Below are 8951 nucleotides of genomic sequence, written 5' to 3'. Positions count from 1 at the left end.
AAAATCACAAATGAGACGGATACAATAATATCGTAGAAATTATTTGTTCATAATATACAATACCTAATCTATATACTCCTATATTCTATAGTTATCATTTATCCTGATCAGTGATTGATATTATTAATTTAATAATAACTATAATAAAAAAAAACATTTCGTGGGCAAAATTTAGTACTTTAAATTTAAAATATAATTATAAAGACATCGAGTAGGTAATCTGTTCGTTTTTTAATGATTAATATGAAAATAAAAAATGAAAGTGCTTGTATACGAGTATTCCGAAAAGCGCCTCAGGTTAAGTATTCTGGATACGGCTGGTAATCAGACAAATGCACGCGTAAGTGAGGTTTTTTCAATTTATGAGAGTAAAATTTAATACAACATATACCTCTACACTAGTATAGAGGTTTGACATAATTTTGATTAGTTGTTCAGTGATAGTTAGTTTGCACATTAAAGATTAATTCAATAATAGCGTTTTTGTGTTTAAAATAAAATAAAATATTATAATTGTGTTTTTATTTGATATATTTGTTTTAAAAATAAATAATTAGATAATTAGTATCAAGGTAAATCATGTCTTTGTATTATAATAATTCAATGTACAGAGCTTTTTAAGGACTTTGCTATTTTTAAAAATGGTTTATTATTACCTATATAATATATAACAAATTAATTATTTATTTCGAGTGCGCATAATTTACAATTATTTTCAAATGTATGAGTACACTTCTTGAAGAATTACAATTTTCTAAAAATGTTACTTTAAGCTAGGCATTAACTTTTTTAAAGTCTAGTTTTATTTACAATTTACATAATTTAACAATAACATGGTATTTATTAATTATACCTACTTCAAAATGGTATATTTTGAAGATAAGTATATAAAATTATAAAGTAGTATCCACCTTTTACTTTATATATTTATTATTTACTCCTACCTATATTTAATACTTATCAATGGATAAAACTGTACTTAAATTGAGTAAAACGTATTTATACATTTACACTTTCACTACCAGAATTAAAATAACCTTTAAGGTCGTTAGAAATGTGATATTATTTCCTCTGGGATTCAATTAAATGGTGTATATGTACATGAGAAGAATATCGAATTCACTTAATGAGCCGTATGTATATTAACATTAATATTTTAAATAATAAAAAAATATGGTTTAAACCACCAAACGTTTAAATACAAAATAAAAATCTTACGATTTATAAAGAAATATAATATGAAGGTGTTATATAATAATTCAAAATAGTGATGATTTCTAAGAACAAGTTTATAATACTCATACATAATATGTGAAATGTATTTCATCGTTAACGTTTATTATTACTTTTTAGTTATTAGTTATGGAATTACAACTTTTATAAATGAATATATTTAGTCGAATATAGTTGATAAAGTTGCCAATATAATATATAAATGTTTACAAGTCAAAGAAAGTGTATGCATGTTTAAATGGTGTCTGGTAATACGATTAGTAAACCTAAAAATGAGAATAATGTACATTCTAATTCGTAATTGTCTATAATATACTATAACTGATAAATTATTATAATTTTAATTATTAGTAGGTATTTTATTATGATATAATATTACACTGTTATACTATTATGTAATAACAAATAAGGTAACAATGTATGTTATGAAATATAGTATGTTTATTGCTTATTATTCAAGTTTTAGTTTATATTATTTGTATTAGAAATATAATTTATTAAAAATCAAATTAATACAACTCACGGTTCATGATATGAAAAGAGCTATTAATAAATTAATTTTGAAACATATCTGATTAACTCAAAAGCAGTTGGAATGTTCTAACGTAGCTGCAGGAATATTATATGTATTTGTTGTCATTAGAAATGTGTTGTTTTTATCATTAGATAATCATACTTAACATTTTTATGTATTATAATGCGTTCATTTAAGGCAATGATTCCCAACGTAAGCGGTATCGTATCGCCCCATTGTGGTCTTTTTTTTAATGTTTAGGTAGACGTTTTCCGTAAGGGGACACTAAGGTGGGCGATTCTACTGTGACTATTATTTTTCATTTTTTTTTTTGTTTTTACTTTACATTTATTTTATGTATTGCTGATTATAAAAATTAAGCTATAACTTTTTTTTTAAGTATTAAAGAGGGAAGGGGACGTAAGATTTTTGAAAATCTAAAAGGGATGTTGAGTGAAAAAATGTTGGGAAACATTGATTTAAGATATGTACTTTACGATATATAGCGTATACCTGGCTATTATAGTATATAATATGGGTTAGCACGCCTACTTATTCATGATAACCGAAAAAAACGATTTTAATCTTGTAAAAATATCGTCATATTTTGGTAAAATAGATGAATAATACGAATATAAGTTATGGGTACCTACGCGCGTATATTGTAATAACAGACAGGCGTAAAAAAGTAGGCTTTGACACTATTTGTAATGCTAACACAACTGCTGTAGGTATATATATATATATATATATATACGTAGTTTACAAAATACCGTATTACCGAAATTTGTATCACTATTATACATACGTACACATATATAATATTTATACATAAAAAGTACCTGCCTTTAAAGATTTCTAAAGATTACGAAATATTTTGATTTAAGTATAATGTGCATACAAATATAAATTTATGACAAATTTGGTTATAAAGTATGATATATATATATATATTTATGTAGGTGGTGTCATAGGTGTGTTACAAATTTAATGTTTCTTTAAGATTTATAATACATATAATAATTTATTTTTTAGGTATCTTCAATCTCTATTATTGTAGGTATTTAGTATTTTAATTTTACTAGGAAATCGTAATTTTGGATTCTTCGGATGACTAAAAATAATAATTATGTAGAATTGTTGACCTAGACCTCTATAACTAGCACTTGTAAGTTCTAACCTACTCTCTTCCAATGATTTAATTGAGACACCGTTTGTAAATAATAGTGCAAGGTAAGATGAGTAGTGGTCATTTTATGACTAATCATTTTTAACCTTTACCAATATTTAAATGTTCCTATGACAAATGATTACGATTTACTTTTGGGTGTAACCTCAGTTCAAAGAAATTACTGAGCAATACCGTTTGGATTATTTAATGAATACGATTAATAACTTAAGCGAAAAATTTATTTAAACTTGTACGATCATGTTTTTAAGCTGAATTAGGCTATATCTAACCAAACGAGTTTTAAAAAATACGTTAGTAAGCAGTATCACTGTTTAGTAATGCCTTAAGCATATTGTACGTAGTATTATGTACTTGCATAATGCTCGTTTTCAATAATAGTTAATAGCACAAACACAAAATATAGATATAATTTAAATGTCATAAGTTTAACAGTATAAATTTATTTTATTGGTTATTACTTACTATTATAAGTACTTCACAAAATTAATCGATAAAGATTATAAATATCTGAATAATACCTTGTCAATGTAATTAATATTAAGTAAAAAATACATTTTACTTATTAATGGTAAAATATAAAAAAAAATGATAATATACTTGTGCCTATTAAGATAAAAATATTTAAAAAATTTAGAATGTATCTGAGTTTGTAAATTGTAAAATAATGTTTATACTTTATAGATAATTAAAATAGAATAATAAATAATTTTATTTAGAATTTAAAACATACCTAGCTATATCTATATTTATATTATATATATATTCCTCGAAAATTCGAATAGAGCAAACATTTAGCGAGCCGCTATTATTTCATAATTTTGTTTCCAGTCATTTTTAAAATTACTCATGATAATTAGCGTTTAACTTATTTTTAATGAAATAAAAACAAATACATTTTTCGTTAAATGTTTTAAGAAGTTTTAATATTTCAATATATCTAGTCATAATTTTAAAACATTTATAAACTTTCTCCTATTAGTAAAAATCAAAAAAAAAAAAAAAATGTATAAGTTATGAAGAAAATAATACTGTTCAAAAACTTGACATTAATATATCATATATCATTTTAATGATGTACATATTTTCTTAATTTAAGAATGGAAACAAAAACACGAATGTTATGTCATTAACATTATTATAAATGGCTAATTATTAAATATGTTGTCGGTTTAAAACTTTAAAATGATATTTATTAATTTATAAGACTAACTATAAAATATATAAAAATTTTATAATTATTTCAAATTATCAATTTGTTCAAATTATCTGATTTATAATAACTATTTTTATATTATATAATGGTTCATTGATTATGTTATGAGTTTAAAATTTTTTAATAGATATATAATCAAAGTACCTACTTTGGTTTTTAGATTTTAATACGTATGGAGAAGAATTTACGAATGGTACGTATATATAATTTATTTTTAATATCATAATATTCAATATTGTACACTGAATGGTAATTTTTATTTAAAATTCTTTCTTTTAATGTATTATATGTTAAATCGATTTAAAATATCTTAAGGTTTCGATATATTTTGGCTTAAAATCAATGATTAGCAAAATTTGCGAATGTTATAATATTATTTAGTGAAATATATTTAAAACTTTGTTAACTTTTTGTCATAAATATTTCATAAAAAATACGATTATTGTTCAACATATTATATAATTCATTGAGTTTTGAGTTTTCAATCGTTTAAAGTACTAAGAAAATAATTAATATATATATAATAATACATGATTCATTGCTAAAAATGAATAATGACTTTAACATTATAACTTTATTATACTAAATTATATTTCCCGTGGCCCATGGGCAATTCAACTGAGTATAATAGTATGACTAACGCATATATAGTTGAAAATAACAATGATTTTGATTATCAAATTGAAGTTTTTTTTTAAACTTATAGTTATTATTTATTAAAAATCACGTTGTATAAAAACTATGGTTAATTGTATTTATATTTACATATTATTTAGGTATACCTTAACAGGCTAATTACATTGTAGATTATAATGTAACACAATATTATTTATTATAGTTAAATTAAAGTATTTCATTAAAATAATAGTTATTTAAAAAAAATTACTAATACGACTTAGTCAAAGTATAGTATTAATGCTAAGGAATTCAATGAAATTCGTTTGTCTCTAAATTAAAGTATATTTAAAATATTGCTAGGTAATCTATAAAAATGTTTGTATTTTTGATTTTGTACAATTATTACTAATTGGTATTGATAATTACCACCAAAAATAATCATTTACAGCCAAAATGATAGATACCTACCTAATTGTACAATACCTTTTGTATAACTTTTATCGATCAACCTCTAAACTGATAATTTTAACTATATATAGGACATAGGTAGTACATAGTTTTTATCCTAATAATTTAAAATTTCGGTTCACGCGCCGCCGGTAATCATAATTGATTGAGGTGAGTGGTCTAGAGCCTAGGTAATTTATGACAACATAACTTTTAATGAAGAAAGTTCGATGAAAGAAAAATTCAAAGATTATGTAAAAATTTGGGAACTTAAAAATAAAAATGTATTTTCAAATCTAACATTATGACACCACAAAAGTAAATGGTATAGAAAAATTGATATTTCCAGTAAGTGAATAAGATCCTATTATAAACATGTATGTAATGGTTAGTGCAGTGGTTAGTTCGATGTATTACACGAAGCATAGAGGTAGAGATGAAATGTTTACCAAATAAACAAAAATACAAAAACGTTACCCAGGCTGACATAATAACATACATTGGTCTATGTGTTTTTTATGAACAAAAAGAGAGTAAAAAAAAAAAAAATGAATGGTTATTAAAGCAATGGCTTTTGAAAATTTCAACAGCAAATCGATCTTATTGATTTTCAATCACAACCAGACAGAAACTTTAAATTTATTTGTGTTTACTTAAATCACTTAACAAAGTTCTGTGTTATGTATATTAAAACCGTTAATATTAAAATTTGCTGAAAAAGTCGCTTATGTTTTTTTTTGGTACTCTATCTATGCTCCAGTCTGATAATGGAAGAGGATTTTGTAACGACGTTATAAATTCATTAAAGGTTATGGCGCACAGGTCAATTGTTTACGGAAAGCCTAGGCACAGCTAGTCACCAGACAGTGTTGAACGTGCAAATCGAGATACAGGAAATAAACTTACTACTTGGATGCAGCATGCATCAGGACAACAAAACAAACAAATGGAGTAAAGGACTTCGTTTCATAATTATTATACCTAAAATTTAATAATTTCCTTAGTAACATATTATATACTTTATCAGTGTGTTGGGAAATATTATACATCCAATAACTAGTTATTTTATACAAAATATAGCTAAATTATCAAATATATGATTTATAACTATATATTTAATACTTTCATTAAAATAATGCGTTAATTCATATAATTACTTAATTAAAAATTTGACGGTAACATATATGTATATACATACATATTATGTTATGTTGATATTCGCTTTGGATGTTAACAGAAAATTGTTATACGTATTATATGACGACCTGTTGCATTTTATTGATTGTTACATTTACAATATTGTATACACAATAATTAATAATTATAATAACTCGATGGTTGTATAATCGCTGTGTTACAACAAAGAACCGCGCGTGTAGGTATACCTACTTGTATTAAAAGTTATAACTTGTCGCTGGTCATGCACACATAGTGAATATAATGTTATCATGTATATATTTTGTACACCGTTTTCTCGTGGTACGTATTAACTATATATTAAAAGTACAGACTTATCCATCGTCCGTGTATATAACGTATACATACAAATAATAATAATATAAAATATATTATTATACGTCAAAGCCCAAAGGTAACATTACGATACATCGCGGGTATGCGTGTATTACATACATATATTATACGTCTTTAGGTATTATAATAATATAATATCCCATATATAGGTACTACTTACCTGCAGCTACATGTGTAGGAATAATGTCTTGCGTTCTAAAAACATCCTTGTCCCGTCCGTTGCACACACACACACACGCGGACATAGTTACTGCACTGGGCCAAGTTCATTGCAATGCGGGACGACATAATGTAATAACATTAAGTGTATGTTTAGTACGAATAGTACGTAATATACCTCCTATAGGTAACTAATATATATATTATATTATTCCGCATCCGGTTTGAGCGTTCCATATTGCTGGACAGCGGTATAATACATATAACCAAAACGTCGTAGACAACAAAAATAGGCTTGACGTGTACACTATATACATTATACATAGATCGCAATGTATTGTTATATATACGTATATATATATATGTGTGTAGGTATGTAGCTACTCTCATAAGCTATATATTATACGTATATAAAAATAATATTATATACATATATACATGTCTGTATCTAAGTTTCAAAACGTAACGCCAAATGTTATAATATTATACAATATTGAATATATATATATATATAATATGTACACAGGTATGTATATGTATCTAAATAGTAAATACACGTATGATGTGTGCTAGCGATGGTATACAAATAACAAAAAAAATTAAACACGCAGAAATATCGCTTTTAACACTATACACACATCATGCATATTATATTTTTATACATAGCTCGTATGTTGCAGCGTGTACCTATTTATAATACGAACAGTGTACCGAACGGGTAAGTAATTTAGGCGCCGAAGACCGGTCCCTCGACCGGAGCTGCTGTCGCCGCCTTCGCGGTTGGAGAAAAAAAAATTTGCCTCTTACAGGCGCGCGCGGGCCGACTCGTCGAAAGTGAAACGCGACGCCTGGTGCAGCAGGTTGGGTATATATAATATGTAGATAGTTAGGTACACCTCGCGTGAAGACTTTGGGTGCCCCGACCGTGGCCGTATAATAATAATACACTCGCATTTGTACCTCTCCTCCCGCAGTGCGCCGTACGCATTATAATATATATATCACACTATTATATAGTGGTCGTCCTTCGTTTATTATCCATTACACATACAGCCTCTCCTCCTTTTCCTTTACGAACTCGCACACACCGCCGCTTCTGCTGCAGCGTGTACCTAATACGTATATCGTATATACACCGCGCACGAACACACATGTATACTACTATCTATACATAATAAGATACATTTTTTTGTATTTTCGTACATATAGCATAAGTTATGCATATTAATACATACGTCAATTCTATTAATATGTATACCTAACTGCATACAAGGTGCAATACTGCTGCGATAGTCTGGACGCGTATGTGTAAATTATGCATATCATATTATATTATATCATATTATTTATATTTATTCGAATGGGCTAATGCCCAATAGCAGTTTGAAATGTACGAGTATCGTAAATGTAAAAAATAAGGAGAGTTTAAAATAGCAACAAAAAAAAGTTAATAAATAACAAGTCATGATTGGAAATAATTCACGCCTAATAATATATAATTACACAAATGACTCAATTTGGTTATCATCGGCTAATCACATAGTTCTATATAGCATTAAAAGCATAATTAGTTTTAGGAATTTGTACATGAAAAGTATCAGTAGATCTAGTTTGACATTGAGGGACGTTAAAATTTAAACTATTTAGGAATTCTGAACGGTCTATATTATATCTATTGACTTGCAGTTTATACAAGAATTTTAAATCAGTTTATTTCTTTTGACAGCAAGACTGTTCATATTATTTAGTATACCCAACAATGGCTTAAATTATAGTCAATGGAATTGACATGGAATACTACATTTGTATGACATAAAGCGACGCTAAACGATTTTGGATAGCTCCAAGGCATTGTATATGAATAATGGCAGGAGGTAGCCAGACTACAGAATTACGATGAGTATATACTAGAGGAGAATGCATCATGTGAAAAGTCCTATACTAATAAATCCTAGAACTGATGACGATTTTTTTGAAATGTTAAAATGCATTCGCTCACTAAATATCACCGAGCCCGTGCTGTACAAATTATATGTAATAAT

Source organism: Rhopalosiphum maidis, chromosome 1 (genome assembly GCF_003676215.2).
Source record: "Rhopalosiphum maidis isolate BTI-1 chromosome 1, ASM367621v3, whole genome shotgun sequence".
Classification (NCBI taxonomy): Eukaryota; Metazoa; Arthropoda; class Insecta; order Hemiptera; family Aphididae; genus Rhopalosiphum; species Rhopalosiphum maidis.
This window is presented reverse-complemented; position numbering follows the sequence as displayed.